This window comes from Panthera pardus, unplaced genomic scaffold (genome assembly GCF_024362965.1).
Source record: "Panthera pardus isolate Hobbes unplaced genomic scaffold, ASM2436296v1 HiC_scaffold_15, whole genome shotgun sequence".
NCBI lineage: Eukaryota > Metazoa > Chordata > Mammalia > Carnivora > Felidae > Panthera > Panthera pardus.
This window is the reverse complement of record NW_026526710.1, coordinates 68,103,073-68,124,647: the sequence shown is the minus strand read 5'-3', so window position 1 is coordinate 68,124,647 and position 21,575 is coordinate 68,103,073. Positions and strand designations below refer to the sequence as shown.

Below are 21,575 nucleotides of genomic sequence, written 5' to 3'. Positions count from 1 at the left end.
ATTGACCCTAATGTCTTCCTGCCTTCCATTCTTATAAATTCAGATAACTCTATACATGTTCTTTTAGTTTTAAAGAAAACAAGCTGGGATGCTTATAAACTCAGAAAGATGAAACTACATCCAGAAATTTTAGCTACAAGATAAACTGCTTTCATGACAGAGACTCCAACACTGTGCTCCACCCACCATTATGACTCAGAGAAGGGCCTCTCCTGTTCTTTCTTGGGAGGTAGTGTTCCAAGTTTATAGTTTCCTCCAGGGTGACAATTAAGTCACCTTTATAAGCAATTGCCTTACAAAGGTTTCTTCCTGGGTCATTTGCCCTACTCAGAAAATAAGACTGCTTTAGATCCCTTTGTCCTTTTAAGCTTTACATGTGAAAACATTCACTCTTCAATGAAAAGCTGCATGAACTTTGATGTTGCAACATACCTTTATTTGTATCACAAACCTTCAGGCTTAGATCAGTCCCTCAAGACTGATTTTGCCAGAAGGAAAAATGTCAGAATACCCAGAGCTTATTTTCATGAGTGGTTAAAAACGCTAGAATATGTCTTCAAAATTTATAGAGGCCTTGAGTCCTTACCAGCTGCCACCTTCTGCCTGTAGGCAAGAGGAGAACCAAGCCATCAAGGCTGAGAGGTGGGTCACTTTTTAATTTAGCAAAAGGGCTTGCTTCAGCGTATTCACTAAGGCTGGCATTCTGCATAGAAGGTTAGCATGGCCACTCTGTAGAGGTGATATGCTAATTCATAAGGCTCCATGCTAAGCTGCTATGCAGAATGCCAGCCATATATGTGTGTGTGTGTGTGTGTGTGTGTGTGTGTGTGTGTGTGTGTATGTATGTGCATGTATATATATATATATATATATATATATATATATATATATATATATGCGCCAGATGGACAGCAGTGCATGTAGTATATAAACTTTTGTGTAACAAAAAGGGAAAAAAGACTTTACATTTATATTTGTCTGAATTGGCACAGAGAAATACTGAGAAGGTAATAGAATCAGTTAGCTTTAGGGAGCAGAAGTATGGGGAATTTGACAGGTGAGGAGGGTAAGGTAGGTGAGTCTTCTTGGTGTAGCTTTATTGTTTGAGTTTTGAACCATGAAAATGTATTACTTATTCAAAACAAGATGCCATAGGGAGGTAGAGCCTCCCTTAATATTTGTTTTATCTTTGAAAATAATTATAATAGCACTTGGTTCTTTGGTTTTGTATGCCAAGGATATTATTCAATATCCATTACTTGCAAGGACATGCTTCTTAAGAAAGTAGACCACAATTAGATAATTATCGTGACCAAAACCCTAGGTAGGATTTATGGAAAATAAAGTCCAAGTTTTAATCTTATCACTTTTTTTCTTGCTGAATTTCTCAGTTCTCTTTCTTCTATTAATAAAACTGCACCAGAAATAAAATTTCTCTCTCTGCATTTCATCATCTCTATCACTAATCATTTTTTTTTTAAATTACCATTTAGTGAAAGGCATATGTTCTGGTGTATATGTCCTAACCTTTACACTTTACAGATGAGGTAAGATGTGGCCAGGGACATTTAAGTGACTTGCCCACATTGCTAAATCAGCGTATGTGCCTAGTTCTGCCTGATTAGAAAGCTCTCACTCTGTCCATAGCATCTTTTTAGCCACTCCCAAGGCATGGAAAGTAAGTGATTCAGGGCACCTGGGTGGCTCAGTCAGTTAAGGTTCCGACTTCGGCTCAGGCCATGATCTCGCAGTTCATGAGTTCAAGCCCCACGTCGGGCTCAGTGCTGACAGATCAGAGCCTGGACCCTGATTCAGATTCTGTGTCTCCCTCTCTCTCTGCCACCTCTCTCTCTCTCTCTCTCTCTCTCTCTCTCTCTCTCTCTCTCTCAAAATAAACATTTTTTAAAAACGAACAAACAAAAAAAAGTAAGCAATACATTGACCGGAGATGTTTGACTGCTAAGCTGAGAAAATTCAGGCAGGCATCTTAAAGATAAAAAATTAAACAAGTTTCTTTTTCCTTTCCTGTTTAACATCCAGATGAGTTATGCTACATTGCTGCCTATAATGAGAATAGGTTCTGGAAATGTGCGTTAGAAAAATGATCTGTTAGAATGTTTATCCAATGGATGGAAAGAATGTCTTATCATTTCCTGCCCAACCCTGAGGCTCTATAATTCTTCCTATTTAGACATCAATGTCTATGAATCATTTCATTATTCAGGGGACTAGTTAATAAAAAGCATAAGATAAAATCACTCTTATAAAGATCCTCAATAATAGTGCCTTCTGTAGAATCAATCAAGTAATGGAACTTTAATAATATGAGCCATGGGATGAATGCTTCCTTTAGTCACATGAACTTGTCACCAGGCCATGCAGAAACCATAAAAGACAAAAAAAAAGTGTTAGAGAAGTTGGAGATGGTCATCAAGAGGATGTGACCACTGGTTGACCCAAGAGCTGAACCCAGGCAATTGGAGGCTCCTCACCGCCTCCCCTGTCCTGGGAACGTATGTTCTATCTGCCATTCTCACACTAGAAGCCAGTTTCAAGGAGGCCACCTTGCGAGAGCAACATGTTGTTGAAAACTCTCTAGACATGACTGAACACAGTTAAGACCTCGATGGAAACTTCTAGTATTCTGGCAGGTGGGTGCCGGACACCTACTTGTTTTAAGACAAGCCTCATGTATAAGTTCCCTCGCTTGTAGAAACCTGGAGTGGTCCGCCTGCGGTCTCATTGCCCTCTGTGTGCAGGAGCCGGCGTCAGATTTTACCTGGGAACTCTCAAGGTTACAAACTAACAAAAGGTAAATGGGACTATATCAAAAGCAAAGCCTATTGCTCTCAGTAACTTATAAAAATGAAAAATAAACTAAACACATTCTCTCTATACAATTGAGCAATCGTAGTCCTTGGTATTTATGCCTGTGAACTGAAACTTTATGTTCACACAAAAACTGCACAAGGATGTTTATAGGAGCTTTCTTCATAATGGCTAAAACCTGGAAGCAATCAAGATGTCCTTCAAGTAGATGAATAGATAAATAAACTCTGGCCACATCCAGAAAATGCAACACTATTCACTTAAAAAAAAAAGAGCTATCGGGGCACCTGGGTGGCTCATTCGGTTGAGCATCCAACTTCAGCTCAGGTCATGATCTCACAGTTCGTGAGTTCAAGCCCCATATCAGGCTCACTGCCATCAACCTGTCAGTGCAGAGCCTGCTTCAGATCCTCTGTCTCCCTCTCTCTGCCCCTCCCCCACTTGTGGTCTCCCAAAAATAAATAAAATATTTTTTTAAAAAAAGAGCTATCAAGCGATGGAAAGACATGGAGGAAACTTCAATGCATTTTACTAAGTGAAAGAAGCCAATCTGAAAAGTCTACAGACTATTTTATTCCAACTGTATGACATTCTGGAAAAGATGATACTATGCAGAAAGTAAAAATATCAGGGGTTGGAGTGAGGAGGGAGGGATGAATAGATAAAGCACAGAGAATTTTAGGGCAAATACTGTGTATGAAACCATAGTGGTGGGTACATGTCATTATACATTTGTCCAAGCCCACAGAATGTACACGCCGAGAGCAAACCCTAAGGTAAATTAGGGACTTTGGGTGATTATGATGTGTCAGTGTAGGTGCATCAATTGTAACAAACGTACTAATTTGGAGGCGGATGACACTCCTGGGGGAGGCTGTGCATGTGTCAGGGCATGGGCTATATGGGAAATCTCTGTACCTTCTTCTCAATTTTAAACTGTTCTAAAAAAATAAAGGCTTTAAGAAAAAAGACAAGTTGTCAAATGAGAGAACATATTTGTAATACAAGTATCTTACCAAGGATTTGTATCCAGAATATATAGAGAACTTTCACAATTCTATGAGAAGTAACTCAATACAAAAGTGGGCAAAAGATTTGAACCTCTCAAAAGATACACGCATGTGTAATAAGCCCACATAAAGATGCTCAAACCGTTAGTCTATTGGGAGAAATGAAAATTAAAATCATAATGAGATCCCACTACACACCCACTGGAAGAAACAAACTTAAAAACACTAACAATATCGGGTGCAGGTGAGAATCTGGAGAGATTAGAACTCTCCTGTATTTCTTCTGGGGAGAGTATTAAGCAGAAAATACTTTGGAAAACTATTTGGCACCTTCTTACAAAGCTAAATGTACACTTGCATAGCTCAACGATTCCACTCTTAGGTATTCACCAAGAGAAATAAAAACATACCTCTACACAAAGACTTGAAAAATCAAGGTTCAAAGCAACTTTATTCTTAGTAACCAAAGAAATGGAAAACTACCTATCAGTAGGAGGATGGATAAACAAGTTGTAGTGTATCCATAAAATAGAATACTACTCAAATTTTTAAAATAAAATCTTGAACTACCGATACATGCAAGGTCATGGGTGAATATCAGAAACATTACACTGAGTGAAAGAAGCCATACACAAAATAGTACGTACTGTATGATTCCATTTACATGTGATGCCAGAGAAGGCAAATAAATTTACAGTGACAGCATATTGGAGGCAGCCTAAAGCTAGGGTTTATTGCAAAGGGACATCAAGGGACTTTTTGGAGGTGATAATATTCTCTATCTTGATTGTACCCATGATTATATAGGAGTACACAGTTTGTTGTGTGCAGAGTATGGCACAACAAGGTTGTTTAATGAAAAAATATTCTGATTCAGATCAAGATTTGTCCCTCTAACAGCAGATATGAATTTTTAAAAATCTCGTGAATATGTTCATGTTCTTAAAAAGTATTTAAGGGGGGCGCCTGGGTGGCTCAGTCGGTTGAGCGTCCGACTTCAGCTCAGGTCACGATCTCACGGTCCGTGAGTTCAAGCCCCGCGTCGGGCTCTGGGCTGATGGCTCAGAGCCTGGAGCCTGCTTCCGATTCTGTGTCTCCCTCTCTCTCTGCCCCTCCCCCATTCATGCTCTGTCTCTCTCTGTCTAAAAAATAAATAAACATCAAAAAAAAATTTTTTTTAAAAAAAGTATTTAAGGTATATATACATTATGTGGCGCCTGGGTGGCTCAGTTGGTTGAGTGTCTGACTCTTGATTTCAGCTCAGGTCATAATCCCAGGGTCGTGGGATCGAGTCCCACTTCAGGCTCTGCACTGAGCATGGAGCTTCCTTAAGATTCTCTCTCTCTCTGCCTCTTTCCCCAGTTTTCTCTCTCTCTAAAATAAAACAATAAAAAATAAAAAAAAATAAAAAGGTATATATACATTATGTAAAATCTGCTTTTAATGTCTGGGATATGGTAAGTGATCAACAATATTAATTTCAATCCTAAAATTTGTATGGAAACAGAAAAGACCCTGAACAGCCAAAGCAATCTTGAAAAAGAAAACCAAAGCAGGAAGCATCACAATCCCAGACTTCAAGCTATACTACAAAGCTGTAATCATCAAGACAGTATGGTACTGGCACAAGAACAGACACTTAGATCAATGGAATGGAATACAAACCCAAAAATGGACCCACAAACGTATGGCCAACTAATCTTTGACAAAGCAGGAAAGAATATCCAATGGAATAAAGACCGTCTCTTCAGCAAGTGGTGCTGGGAAAACTGGACAGCGACATGCAGAAGAATGAACCTGGACCACTTTCTTACACCATACACAAAAATAAACTCAAAATGGATGAAAGACCTCAATGTAAGACAGGAAGCCATCAAAATCCTCAAGGAGAAAGCTGGCAAAAACCTCTTTGATCTTGGCCACAGCAACTTCTTACTCAACACGTCTCCAGAGGCAAGGGAAACAAAAGCAAAAATGAACTACTGGGACCTCATCAAAATAAAAAGCTTCTGCACAGCGAAGGAAACAATCAGCAAAACTAAAAGGCAACCAACAGAATGGGAGAAGATATTTGTAAATGACATATCAGATAAAGGGTTAGTATCCAAAAATCTATAAAGAACTTACCAAACTCAACACCAAGAAAACAAATAATCCGGTGAAGAAACAGGCAAAAGACATGAATAGACACTTCTCCAAAGAAGACAACCAGATGGCCAGCTGACACATGAAAAAAAATGCTCAACATCACTCATCATCAGGGAAATACAAATCATAACCACAATGAGATACCACCTTACCCCTGTCAGAATGGCTAACATTAACAACTCAGGCAACAACAGATGTTGGCGAGGATGCGGAGAAAGAGGATCTCTTGCATTGTTGGTGGGAATGGAAGCTGGTGCAGCCACTCTGGAAAACAGTATGGAGGTTCCTCAAAAAACTAAAAATAGAACTACCCTACGACCCAGCAATTGCACTGCTAGGCATTACCCAGGGGATACAGGTGTGCTGTTTCGAAGGGGCACATGCACCCCAATGTTTACAGCAGCACTATCAACAATAGCCAAAGTATGGAAAGAGCCCAAATGTCCATCAATGGATGAGTGAATAAAGAAGATGTGGTGTATATATATATATATATACAATGGAGTATTCCTCGGCAATCAAAAAGAATGAAATCTTGCCATTTGCCACTATGTGGATGGAACTGGAGGGTATTATGCTAAGTGAAATTAGTCAGAGAAAGACAAAAATCATATGACTTTACTCATATGAGGACTTTAAGAGACAAAACAGGTGAACATAAGGGAAGGGAAACAAAAATAATATAAAAACAGGAAGGGGGACAAAACAGAAGAGACTCATAAATATGGAGAACAAACTCAGGGTTACTGGAGGGGTTGTGAGCGGGGGGATGGGCTAAATGAGTAAGGGGCACTAAGGAATCTACTCCTGAAATCAGTATTGGACTGTATGCTAACTAATTTGGATGTACATTTTAAAAAATAAAAAATAAAATTTAAAAAAATTTAAAAATTTTAAAAATTTAAAAAACAAAATAAAAGAAAAAGAAAACAATATTAATTTCACTCTTTTCTTTCCAGTTGTTCTTATGTGAAAAGTATAAGTAATGTCCTCAAAGGCAGTCAGCTAAAAAAAAAAATCTGAGAAATATACACAGAAGGACAAAATTAGAAGTCAATGTTTAGTCATCTAATAACGATGAAAGGGATCTGGTATTACATGGAAATCTTCCTTCATTTGTGGTTTATTATATGACCAGGGTTTTAGAATACCCTTGTGGTTTACTTTCCCAATTCTGGTATTTGTTATTTTTTATTGCACCCATTTGGTACCTAGCACACATTTCCTGTATTAGTCATTGCATTTTTAAGCATACATTCTTATTTTTTAAATTTATCTCAAATTCCTAGAAGGCAACAATTATATCTGTTCTTTTTTTAATGGTTGATTTGTTTAGAGGAAACATTCAATAAAAGTTCAACATATTGTTGATAATATTGATGTCCTCATCTTTGAAAATTTCTTGCCTCATCAATATTATTTAGCCAAATAACTTAGATATTATCAAGTTACTTCCATATAAAACGAAAAAAGAATTATTTAAGAGATTCAGCCAGGTAATTTAAGGTCCTTTTCTTTCTCTTGATACATTCATAAATCTAGGATCATTCATGTATTCACTTGCTTAGTCTCTCAATGAACACATAAGGAACATTTCCCTTTGCCAAGTTTATGTTAAGTGTTGCAGACAAGACGTTATTATAGGTTCAGATTCTAGAAAGAAAGTCAAATATAGCAAAACAAATTTATAATGGTAGGATAAATACATCATGAGAGGTGTGGAAAGGATGAAAGATGATGCCAAGATAAAGTACCAGATAACATTCAAAAATAAAATTTTGATCTTTCTATTCATTAGCTAATCTAAATTTTTACAGTCAGATTTAATGTCATTAATGTCAGAATGTAGATGATCTGCAGTTGATACTATAGATAAAGGTTGGGTCATTTGGGCATTAAAACTGTGATGATTTTCCCAGGCAAGGAGAGTAACCCTCTCTTTCTGATTACTTAGGTACCTGCAACTATGCCTGAAGTCAGTCAACCCATCCAAGTCTTTTCTCTTGTTTACAAGAAACTTTGTTTGCATTAACAGCCCAGAGAGGTAATGGTGAACCAGAAAATTAAAAGGTGAACTAGGAAATTATATTAGAAACTGACCTCTTCCATTTCAGACCTTGGTGGAAAGTCAGGGTAACTATATGGGCAACTTTCTTCCACAGAAACATGTTTGGCAATTCTGAATGAGAACTTGGGCACTAGGATTATGTCCACTTATGTAATTTGTTTGATAAAAGAAAGTACCCTGTGGCAATATGCTCCCTTTCTTTTTGCCAAAAAAAGGAAATAACATTAAAACACAATTCTTTCAAGTATAAGCATTATGTAGTCAAAACCTCAAACGTTCGTGCTGCCTCCTTTGTCAAGACCTCCTTCCTGGATGACGGATGATGTTTCCTTTCCGAAGTTTCCCACCCCACTCCCTCCATGACCCTCCCTTACCTAGGAAATCTCTACATACCTTCTAGATCCTTATTTAAATGCCAGTTTCTTGGAGATGCCATTCTTGACTCTATCCTGCCCTAAACACACCCAGCTTAGATCCCAACAGACTAGGAAAGGATTCCTGTCATAAGCACTTTTTCATAAAATTTGTAATGAATTAGTTATATGTTTATTTTCTGCCTTCCTTTCCAGTCTGCACCCTCCATATGGGCAGACACTGCTTCTAACTTGTTTGTATTCTAGGCACCTCAGAGCTATTTGTTTAATAAATGGTGAAATTTACAAGCAATAAGTAAATCCAGGGAAATAATCCTTTCATTTTGTTAATGAGAAATCCTAGATAAAGTAGTTCTCTACTATAAAATTAATTCTCGTAATTTTTAAATAGCATCCTATTTGATACATGTCCTATTTCCTCACTGCACTATTGAGTGTTATTATAAAACATAGGTTCTGTTTAACATGGAAGTTACTTTTACATTAATATGTTCAATTCCAGTTTATCATAATTGAGCTCAGAACAATGAAATTCTATGTGAAGCAAAAAGCTATAGAAATTTCCTTAGATACCCTGGTTGCCCTGACTCACATCTTTTCTGTTTTGAGCCTACTGTTTGACCAAAACCACTCACTATATCCCAACTTCTATGGTTTTTTAAGGGAGTTGATTGAATCAACTTGAGTAAACTACATGATACATAATATATTTTGGTAGTTATACTTTTAAAAAACTGCACTTGCTCTAAAGCCTTTTTAAAAATAATAATACCAAAATATACCATGCATCATTTGCTTTACTCATATAGTTTTCCATTTGGGCATGATCATGATACATGTAAAGCCTACTCAAATAGTAGGCATTCACTAATTTTAACTCTTAGATGGTTATAAATTCTATCACAATTAAAACTATCAGAATAATTCTCTGCCACTTGGAAGTGAGGCAAAAATGTGGGCAACACACCTTTAATATCGTACGGGGTCAATGGCCACCTGAGGATTGTGTAGGTAGGTACAACGCTGTTCAGAAGAATTTTCTGCGAAGATGGAAGCGTTGCCCAATATGGTAGCCACTGGGCAAGTGTAGCCACTGAGCATGTATAAAGTGGGCAGTGTGACTGAGAGACTAAAGTTTTGTTGTATTTAATTTTAATTAATTTAAGTTTAAATAACCACATTTAAATAAGTAGTGGCTACCTTACCAGACAGCACAGGTCCAGATAAATATACTACTTAGTCTGCCTCATTTTTTGTTATTAATTAAAATCCCAGCTTGAGTAAAATTACTTGTTAATTTGTAGAATTTTTCCATTAAATATGCAAAAATAATTTTGCCCAGTGGGACAAATATCTCTAAATATTTATGGTCTGCTGGATATTAGGAAGTTTTAAAATCTGTGATCTTATCCAAACACATCTTTGTTAAATTGCCTATATATACATATTTCTCATATTTTCTCTGTAGCAGTCATAACATCTAGTTCCCTTCTTCATTAATAAGTTATGGAAAATTGTTTACATATGTGCACTGTATATTCACCAGAGAGTCATGATTTGAAAATCAGACTTTAGCATTTTTGGAGGCGACCCCCAATAGCCCTCAAAATTAACTCATAAAATTATTTTTCAAAAAAAATTTTAATGTTTATTTTTGAGAGAGAGACAAAGAGACAGAGCACAAGCAGGGGAGGGGCAGAGAGAGAGGGAGACACAGAATCCAAAGCAGGCTCCAGGGTCTGAGCTGTCAGCACAGAGCCTGATACGGAGCTTGAACTCACGAGCCTTAAGATCATGACCTAAGCTGAAGCTGGACCCTTAACTGACTGAGCCACCCAGGCTCCCCATAAAATTATTTTTGAGATTTCTCAGACAGTGCCTGAGAAATCACAAAGATTTGCTATTTTACTTTATTAAAAAAAAAAGAGAGAGAGACAAAGAGAGAAAAGATACAAGAAACAATTAGGTTTGGTGGCTCCATAGTTACTCATTAGTTCAATACTATTATAGGAGCTACATGGGAAGAATTATAAAATCAGGAGAGAGGCTCAGACTTCCTTAGGCTAATTTACATAGTAAAAGATAATTAATATAAATATTTCAGAAATTAGAGGCTTTTGGGGAAGGCCCTGGAGATTCTTCAATGCCTTCCATAATATGTTCTTACCCTCAGGGAAAACATTGGTTAAACCATTATGAGAACCTATTAGAAAACTTCACTCCCCTCAATTGTGACATCGTTGGGTATTGTTCTAAATTAACCACAGCCAGTTTTATCATCAAACAGCTCTCTGTTGATGCTGCCTGAGAGCTCTGCTGTAAACTGTAGGCCAGAATTGGTGTTTTTAACAAAGTACAGCCCCAGAGCCTTATCAAACAGACACACCAAGTTCTCTCCAAAGAGCGGACTCCTGGGGATAGCTTCTAAACTAACAAGGCTTGGACAACTTTCAGGCTGGACCAGCGGAATGAGACAGGGATTTGCTGAACTCTCTGTAGTCCAGGGGTAGACACATTACATGAAAGCAGAATGCTGGCCCCTATGTCCAGGGCAACAAGTATTTATCATCAGGACGGAATGAGTTCATGAGGAATATTTAATTGTTATTTGTCTGGAATATGGCTGGCATTATTTTAACTATTTTTTAATAAATGTATAAGGAACCCCTTTCTCTTTCTTCTTAAACGATCTCTAGTCCTAACCTTAGATTATTAAATTAATGTCATGATATCTGAGTCTCACCTACCCACTAGGAATTCAAAAGCAAATATTTCACTGCATCTCTTTACTTTCCATGGCAATAGGTTATTTGCATAGGATCAATACCAGTGTCCACATTTTTTACCAGGATGTAACTGCACAAATCTGTGTTGCAACCAAGTCTATGCTTGGAGCGTCATTTCTGAGAAAAACTCTGGTTTCATAAAGTACGGCATTTCATCAGTAAGGAACATATATGGAGTGGATGCCCACAAAACCCTTTTAGGAAATTGGTCTAGTACCTAAGTCCCTGCCTTTCAGGTAGTACAAAGGTTACTTCCAAAATGACGATAGGAATCTCTAGAAGGGAAGGAAAAATTTCACCTAAATTCATAGGTAAAGCAAGTGAAATCTAGTGGAGAAGGTGTTTGGGGCTTGGTTTCCCAGACTTAGGATAGGAGAGGTACTAAAAGAATTTAAACGTTCAACTCGAGACTATGAAAATTTCAGACAGACGTAAATTTTGTGGTTGTAGCAGCTAATCAATACTGTAAGATCCTAGATTTGCAAACTCCAGAGAGTTTACCTGATTAATTTATGCACCTGTGGAAACAATCAGGTCAAACCTGTGCTCCCGTAAGACTTCACTTACAGAACAGGTGATGGGCTGGATTTGAGACACAGGCTTAGTTGGTCAAGCCCTGATCTAGACTGCAAAAATAAGGCAGAAACAGGGCAGAAAGTACTTTCAGTAACACATGGGGACAAAGACCATCCAAGGATGTCTAAGAGAAGATATTTAGTTCATCTCATTGTCTACTATTGATTAAAAGTCCCAGATTTAGTGAAGTTACTTGTTAACTTGCAGGCTTTCATCCTGCAGAAATGCAAACAATTTTTGCCTGATAGAACAGATAACCCCAAAGATAAACCCTTTTTAAAATTAATTCCACAATCATATCCTAACCCTTCTTTTGAAAATTTCCTACATATGCATATGTAGTTTCTTAAAGTGCTTTTCAAACTGTTCATTCCTGCTTACTGATATCTTTCACTAATTAATGAATTAAAGAAAATTTTTTACACACGTTCATTTCATATTTGCCTGGGAGTTAATGATTTTGCATTTTGAAATTACACTTTAACAACTATATGCTGATATAAAAAGCCAGGGTGAAAATCATAAGACAAGATGTTCCTTCCACCTGTGGCACAACATGACCTGAACACTGGGAACTTCAGGATCATCATCTCTACAAGGGAGGTGGCTGAACAAGGAATTCGAAAGTCCCTTCCAAACTTCATTGTAAATATTCTAAAACTGACAGTTTTCATACATCAATAGAGACAGAATATTATTGAGAGAAAGAAATTTTAACATTCTGAAAAGAACTCGAAGAGACCTGGAATACACTAAGGCTTTTTATTCCAGTAACAATGAAAGGGATCCATTCAAAATGAAAAAGCACCATTCAAGTGATCCCTTTGCCAGGAGCAATTGCTCTTTAATTGAGCTATTTGTTCTTAAGATAGATAACTTTTGACATACACATAGAATGATACAAGATTTATATCTTTCCTAGAGTTTTTTCTTGTCAAGGCATAAAATAGGGTCATTCTTTTTCAGAGAGCATATGCAATGTTCAGATAGTAAGTCTCCACACCCTTTTCATACTGAGTGTGAAGTTGCTATAAATCTCAAGTGAAATTTTGATTTAATTTGAATTTAGACAAGTAGAAAATTGTGAATAACTGAAACTTTTCCAAAAGGGCATCGGAATGGTCATCTAAGGGTCATAAAAAGTGCTATATTTTAAGGCTTTTAAAAACATAGTTTGTAAAAGAAGGGAAAGGCATGATAATAATTAAAACAACATAGGTAAAAATATAACACCTGCAATATTCATGGGACAGCTGAATCATTTTAGGATTTCATCACTAATGGTCTTGGTTAGAATATTTTCTCTACTAAAAAATACAGGCTATTGCAATATAGACCATCTAAAGTCCAATTATGAGCTAATTCTAACCTTGAAAATGAGGATTTACCTATAGGACATGATAGTTATCAGAGTAGGCCCAGGAGAAATTTGGCCTTAGAATTAGCATTATGGATTTATTTTAAACCAATCATTTATTTGGTCATCATGCAGATGTGGTTGAACAGGAAAATGTTAAGAGTGTTCAGAAATTGGGGCGCCTGGGTGGCGCAGTCAGTTAAGCGTCCGACTTCAGCCAGGTCACGATCTCGCGGTCCGTGAGTTCGAGCCCCGCGTCAGGCTCTGGGCTGATGGCTCGGAGCCTGGAGCCTGTTTCCGATTCTGTGTCTCCCTCTCTCTCTGCCCCTCCCCCGTTCATGCTCTGTCTCTCTCTGTCCCAAAAATAAATTTAAAAAAAGTTGAAAAAAAAAATTAAAAAAAAAAAAGAGTGTTCAGAAATCTGTCTTTTTTAAATATTTATTTGTTATTTATTTTGTGTGTGTGTGTGTGTGTGTGTGTGTGTGTGTGTGTGTGTGTGTGTGAGAGAGAGAGAGAGAGAGAGAGAGATTGGCAGAGAAAGAACCCCATGCGAGCTCTGTACTAAAGCACAGAGCCCAATGCAGGGCTCGATCTCACAAACCATGAGATCAGGACCTGAGCTGAAATCAAGAGTCAGATGCTTAACCTGCTTAAGCCACCCAGATGCGCAGAGAAATCTGGTTATTTTATCTAAACCCTTACACAGTACCCTAAGGTAAAAATTTTTAAATGTGCCTAATTAGAAATAATCTCAATGAGATGCGTGAATAAAAGTGAAAAATTTTAATGAGGTCAAATGAGATTTAATAGCTATTTTTTTAATGTTTTATTTTTGAGACAGAGAGAGACAGAGCATGAACGGGGGAGGGTCAGAGAGAGAGGAAGACACAGAATCCGAAGCAGGCTCCAGGCTCCGAGCTGTCAGCACAGAGCCCAACGTGGGGCTCGAACTCACGGACCGTGAGATCACGACCTGAGCCGAAGTCGGACGCTTAACCGACTGAGCCACCCAGGCGCCCCTAATAGCTATTTTTAAATCTGGACATTATTTTCTACATTTTCAAGTCTGAATTATATTATCTGTTGTATTATATATGGCTAAATTAAACTGTATAAGTTTCTGGTGCAAAAACAAAAACATTTTTTAAATTGTGATGAAATGACATTAACTGTATGACATTGATCTTTGTCATTTGTTGAGACTTGCTTTGTATTTTGTGATAGTAAATTTTTATGCATAAAAAGAATGTTTATGTATGTTAAAAAGAATAACTTTATTGGTTGCAGTTTTCATATATGTCTCTTAGATTGAAATTATACATTGTATTGCTGATATTTTCTATTCATATTAACTTTTGCCCAGCATGTGAGAGAATTTTGTCACAATCTTACTATGATTGTGGATCCATCAATTCCTCCTAGCTTTATATATTTTGTTTATATTATTCTAGGTTCTGTCATTAGGTGCTTATAGGTTCAGGATAGATATACCTTACTGGTGAATTGTACATTTAATCATTAGTTAACAACCCTTTTATTTTTTGTTTGTTTAAGTTTATTTATTTATTTTGAGAAAGAGAGCAGGGGATGGGCAGAGAGAGATTGAAAATCCCAAGCAGGCTCCATACTGTCAGCACAGAACCCAATGCGGGGCTTGAACCCATGAACCATGAGATCATGACCTGAGCCAAAACCAAGAGTCAGATGTTTAACCGACTGAGTCACCCAGGCACCCCATTTTAAATTTTAATTATGCTTTCTGCTCTAAAATGTAATTTAGTAATTATCTGCTTGTTAGATATTTATGTAGTATCTGCGTTTTAGATATTTATGTATTACCTTCTTCCCTCATTTAGTGGTATTGATTTATTACTAAAATTCAATAGATTTGCAATAAAGAAACTAAGACCTAAACAATTAAAGTTGTATTTTCGAGGACACACAATTGGAGCATGACAGAGCTACAGATAAATTTAAATATTAGCAGTGCAAGATCTCATGAACTTGAATTCTACCTCCTGTCCTGACCCTCTCAACTTGTTTCTTCACCCTCAGCAAACGGCCTTTGCTTTTTTTACTGGTCCTGCACAAGGAGAGATTTTAGTCTTGATTTTGCAGATTTGTCTGTGGCAGCCAATCCAGAGGATTCTATCTCCTTCTATGAGATCAGGAATGTAACCAAACCAAATCTTGACATGTCAGGGACTTTCTTCCCCTTCTTTTCAATCCAAGCCTCTTGCATATGCGTTTAGTTTAGTTTAGTTTTCTATTTTGGATTCTGTCTGATGATAAAGTCGTTTCAGCTACATCCAGCCGATAACACTCAGGATTAAGGTTTTCCTTTGAAAGGACTAGGTGAACATATTGTTGACCAATTTTGCTACTATCCCTAGTTGTATTGTCAATATCTATGGAGGGGAAATACTGAAAAATCACCACAATTTTCCACTAAATATATATGTTCCAGTATGTATGTGTAGGAATATATACATACACACGCACGCACACACACACACACACACACACACACACACACACACACACATTTGGAATACATGTGGCTGTTTGAGTGCAAGTATATATTTTATAGCTGTGCACTGATGAAATGATAAAGCTCCAAGGTGCTTAGACATGAGTCAGTCACTCCAAGTATTACTAAACTACCTTCTTTATCAATGAGCTCACTTCTTAAACTTGAGCAAGCACCCTGTGGTGTGCACTGTAAAGTGCCATGTTCACCTCACTGAACTTCTCCAGAAGCTGTGTTTGAAGGCCAAGGCCAGGAAGTACAGTCCTGTCAGGGGCTGTGTGTCAACCTCCCTGGAGCTGGTCCTCTCTCTCCAGCATTCCCCGGAAGGAACAGCACGTCCATTAATCAACCACTGTGTTGGTGGTTTCTGAGGAGACGATCAAAAATGTACCACAACTGCACCTATAAAAGCTCCTAATTGAAATTCGGCCTTTAGAGGATTCGGGAACAATGCTCTCTCTCTCTGCTGCCTATGGGAGTAGCTCTCTTTCCTCCCACAACTGTGTGATACAGAATCACCACAAGACTTTCAGGAGAGACACAGGGGTGACAAATGGTCTAAGACTTGTTTATTTGACTATGTATTCAAAGAAGTGAGTTCATAAAGTTGCAACAACACTTGTAAGTCATAATGGAAATTAAATTTGTCCCAGATATTGTCATGGATGCTCAACATATGTTACCTCATTTTTCTCAAAACTCCGTAAAGTTTTATCAATGGGATAAAATGCTCAAGATTCAAAGACTTAAGAATGACCTAGAATGGATTTAAATTGCCTAATGAAGTCTGCACTCTTTCTGCAACAGCACACTGTTGCTCGTTAGTTGGCTGCCTCTCTCACTCAGACCCCTGATGATCTGTCACTTTTTAGGGGAGTCTTCTAAACAACCACATCTGAAAAAGCCACCAAGTCATCCCATATCACTACTCTCTTCCAATTTTCAAGTTAGTACCTATTAGATATATTCTGGTTTAATTTGTAATAAGTTAGAACAATTTAAAGAGAATTTTAATAAAATGTATTTGGTTTATAATGTTTGTTACCTACTTCCCTCTACAAAATGATGAAGTCCATGAATGGTGGGACATATCTTATTTACTGGTCTCACTTTCATACCTGGCATACAGTGAGGAATTGACAGATATCTATTAAATAAAGATAATCCAAAGAAATTAAATGCTGTTCCATAAAATCTTATATTAATTCCAGAGTATGAATGGCAAAGCTCATTTGCAATTTAAACATGATTCTGTAGAATCATGATTAATATATGTTTTTAAGTTTATTTATTTTGACACAGAGAGAGAGAAAGATAGCAGGGGAGGGGGAGGGAGAATCCTAAGCAGGCTCCACACTGACAGCGCAAAGCCTGACACAGGGCTTGAACTCACGAACCCTGAGATCGTGACCAGAGCTGAAACCAAGAGTCAGATGCTTAACCAAACTGAGCCACCCAGGCACCCCATGATTGATATTTATCAACAGTTTCCTTAAGAAGAAGGTTTTAACTTCCTCCCTATTAAATAAAAGACACATGTGGAAGGAAGCAAGAGAGTATGAGTGTCCTTTGTTCACATCAGCTATAGGTGGGTGAACCAGGAGGGATAATTGAAACAATGTTTTGGATAAAACTGCTTATCAGTAATCCATGGCTCACATTTCATTTTGCCAATTGGTCTTTTACACCCAAAGGCTGAATCTCATCTATTTAAAAGCTTTCTGCTGTACCTACAAACTTATTTCTTTATAAGTAAAACCAGTTTTGGAAACAAAACCTCTGCTTTTGAGAAAAGCTTATTCCCAAAACGATATGGATAGTAACTTTTCCCTTTTGCCAAACTCCAACGAAACATGTGTTGTCCCTCCTGGTTCATACAGGCACATATGATGTGGACACAGCATGCTTCGAACATACTCTCCTTCCATTTACTTTAGCCCTTTCATTTAGTAAGAAAAAGATCATAATTAGATTTCAAGGAAATTCCCAAGTTCCACATAATTCCTATTCACTGTGGCCAACAGGTTTGTAAACATTCCTGTTAGCACTGTAATCACCTTTCAGGGCATATCAAGGACTATCTGTCATTTCTTTCTGCTGCTTCTTTATCCCTTCAACAAACACTCAGTGCTTCCCACAGTGTTGACCATTTTTTGCATTTTCTGTGGCTTCTACTAGGAGACCTTCTTTTCTTACTCAAAGCAGAAAACCAAAAGAAAAGTAAACTGAAATGACACAAGTTTTGCCGATGCTCCCCTTCTCCCATTACGTTAGCTCCTTCTGGGTGGTTTAATAATCTAAAAGCTATCTTTTTTTCATCTCTTTCTTAAATGTCTTACTAAGTACCCTATTCACATGAGAATCCTTATTTTGGATTATTTTATGTCCTTTAGGAGAAAAAAAGCACTACTGAGGGTGAAATCAGTGTAACCAGATTTGCTATTTGCTGAACCTCTTTTAAATAAAAACTTGTATGTTAAAATTAATCTTTTAGAAATGTCTACCTTAACATTATCCAGTAAATGTAGATAATGTTGATATTCACCTGGATCTCCTGGGTAGTCAGACTTTTCAAGGCCTGAACAGATTATCCTCAGGGATAAAAATCACCAGATAATCACTACTTTCACACTTTAACAAATTAGTTTTAGCTTTGCACTGGATTCTGCGGCTTAAGTCCCACATGTTTGCCAGAAATTCTGGACTTTGGCCGAACATTGTGCCAAGTTAGGTTAGGTCTTAGACTCAGTTAGGCCTAGCTGGTACACTTAATTTCAGGACTCAAATTCAGCAACAAATTTCGTGTTCTGAAAAGAGTATCAAATTCTGAATAAGATCTATATTCTCGGGGCTTTTTTCCCCCTCTCATCATTGAATTCAATCAATCTTTAGACCCCATATATAATTAGATTATTTATGGTAAGGCGTGTCTGATGAATATGACATAAAACTAAAGTTTAAGGCTACAAATCACATGCTGGGCAAGAATTCTCAAAGTTGTTTTAATTGGAAAGAATTGAGTCATCTTCCCAGACTGAGAATATAGAAACACTTTTTTAAAAGAGAAAGGGAGAAAATTTATTAACATAAAGCTCATGGAGTTATGTAGTATATTGTTATACGAACTAAAAATAAATGCAAAACATTTCTTTTGCTTCACAAAATTTTGGAAATCTATTACTGCCCCCATTCTTATTTCCCCAATTTTCTCCATAAGCAAGGCATTGCTTTCAAAAAAGATATTCCCTGTTTAAGAAATATTATAGAGCAGGGGCGCCTGGGTAGCTCAGTCAGTTAAGCCTCTGACTTCGGCTCAGGTCATGATCTTGCACTCTGTGAGTTCGAGCCCCATGTCGGGCTTTGTGCTGACAGCTCAGAGCCTAGAGCCTGCTTCGGATTCTGTGTCTTCTTCTCTCTCTGCCCCCTCTGCCTCTCATTCTCTCTCTCTCTCAAAAATAAATAAACATTAAAAAAATTTATAAAAAAATAAAAAAAGAAATATTATAGAGCAATATTAGCATGTTATTTTTACATGATTATATTCATTGGCATTTAAGGATATTACATATTAATTATTACAACAATTTATAATTTCTGTTACATTAAAAATATAGGTAGTATTTATATAGTAAACATTCAATCAGAATGTTCAAATATAAAAAAGTATAGAACAGTAAAATAAGACTTAATCCCTCCATCCCTCATATCCTCTGCTTTTTTTATACTGAATAGTTTTAGGAGAAATATAGGTATACTTACAAAAGCTTAATACCTAAACAATTCTAAATCTCATTTATGGTATTTCAATATATCAAAGATAAGTACTTTAAAAAAATAATTTTTGAACTATTAAAAGTATATTTAAATACTTTAAAAAATACTTTACATTAAAGTCACATTTTCAATGTTGATGCCTTGCTTTGAGTCTCAGTTTAATATTTTCTTTCCTGAAATAAGTTTAATGCCATTGTTTATCTTAAAATTTCCCATCAATTAACCATTAATATGACTCAACATTGTATTCATTTATAAATACGTTTATGTATTTCGTATTGGTATAAGACACCTAAATCTGATCTGACTTCTAAGGAAATAATCTAACCTAACAATTTGACAAGGCTTTAAAGTTTGTAAAGAGCTTTTTTTTTTTTTTTTTTTTTTTAACGTTTTATTTATTTTTGAGACAGAGACAGAGCATGAACGGGGGAGGGGCAGAGAGAGAGGGAGACACAGAATCCGAAGCAGGCTCCAGGCTCCGAGCCATCAGCCCAGAGCCTGACGCGGGGCTCGAACTCACGGACCGCGAGATCGTGACCTGAGCGGAAGTCGGGCGTTTAACCGACTGAGCCACCCAGGCGCCCCTGTAAAGAGCTTTTAATGCATGAAATTGGCATCAAGGCCCAGCGAAAGCATTTGCGGTTGATTTGTAATACTTACAGAGAATGTCCAATTTTCTCTGTGGGGTTACCTTCATTTGGGTTTTCCAGTAGCAAACTACTCCCTTATCACACATAACCAGATTTATTGCTGAACAGGAAAGGGAACTTTAGATGATTAAGTTTTTAAACGTTTCTGCATGTAACCCGCTAATTGTAGTATCGAGTGGAGTGTGGTCAAAAGAAAGCAAACTCAATTTCTCCTCAATGGCTTTGCACTGAGAGGTGCAGAATGGTGTAACAGCTTTCTGGTAGCCCACATCTAGGAGGAGTATTCGGAATGCAGAAATAAAGAAAGCATGAAAAGACTCCTACACTGCACCACGGCAATGATCAGAAAGGACAACCTTTGAGCTTTGAAAACAGAAAGCAGAAAGCCAGCAAGCAGTCTGCAGCCCCCCCCCCCCCCCCCCCCCCCAGCAAAATCTCTTCCCCATCAAAACTCTGTTGCAAATCCAGCTTCTCCTCTTGCAAACCCACAGGCTGGGAGAGGGAACCACAGCCACTCCAAACTGGAGCTACAGGGCCATCATTAGTGGTTTCTGTCACTGTCTTGGTGCTTTTCCTTCATGAATGAAATATGCAAATGGCATTTTACATTAGCTCTTTCCGTGAAGAAGAAGAAGGTCAAGAGATGCAACTAGCACAGCCAGCACGTTAGAGATCTGTGACCAATGTACTTACACCTTCAAATGTCTCCAGATTTCAGCCTCTGGAAATATCTAGCCCATTTCTTTATGGCACTGTTGCTTCCGTCAGCTGTGGAAATTAACATAAAATAATATAGTAACCCAGTGAGTGCTGGACAGCCTTCCAGAGCATCCGATTAAGTGAACACTAACGGCACACGGACGGTGTACAAAATCTGAATGATAAACAGCAAGTAAATACCTTCCAAGGGGCCAGAAGGGGGAAGGATGTTGAGCTACTGCTGCTGTCGGCTCTCTTGTGTAACAGCGAAGGCGGCTCAGTCCCTCTGACAGGCTGTGAAGCGCGGCTGCCGATCGGCGTCGGGGCGGTCCTAGTGCCTGCTCCAGGTTATTACACACAAGGTAACCCTGAAGAGCTTCCCTGCTTCCTGCGATTTGGCTAGAGGGTCTCACCAAGGGCTTTCGGGGGCATCAGCTTGTTAAGCATCAGGGCAGCGGAGGTGGGGTTTGGGAAAAGTCATTAGTAGCAAATGGGGTCTGCCAATATTTCCAGACACTGCTGTTGAAACCAGAAAGGATTACAGATCATGTTGTCTGTTAAATAAACAGTGCTCTTGAAAATCTTAAAGCCTGGGGCGCCTGGGTGGCTCAGTTGGCTAAGCGGCTGACTTCGGCTCAGGTCATGATCTCGCGGTCCGCGAGTTCGAGCCCCGCGTCGGGCTCTGGGCTGATGGCTCAGAGCCTGGAGCCTGCTTCCGATTCTGTGTCTCCCTCTCTCTCTGCTCCTCCCCATTCATGCTCTGTCTCTCTC

General features: G+C 37.9%; 1 protein-coding gene across 1 annotated transcript in view; it reads right to left on the bottom strand.

Annotated features, from left to right (window-relative positions):
* The window catches only part of RAB27B (RAB27B, member RAS oncogene family), a 141,747-nt gene extending 120,631 nt beyond the window's left edge, over positions 1-21,116 (bottom strand). The window contains exons 1-2 of the mRNA XM_019463997.2: positions 21,006-21,116; positions 20,799-20,873 (exon numbers count right to left, since the gene is read on the bottom strand). The gene's annotated coding sequence lies outside the window, so the exon portion shown is untranslated. The remainder of the gene's footprint in view (positions 1-20,798; positions 20,874-21,005) is intronic.
* Between the last annotated feature and the right edge of the window lie 459 nt (positions 21,117-21,575).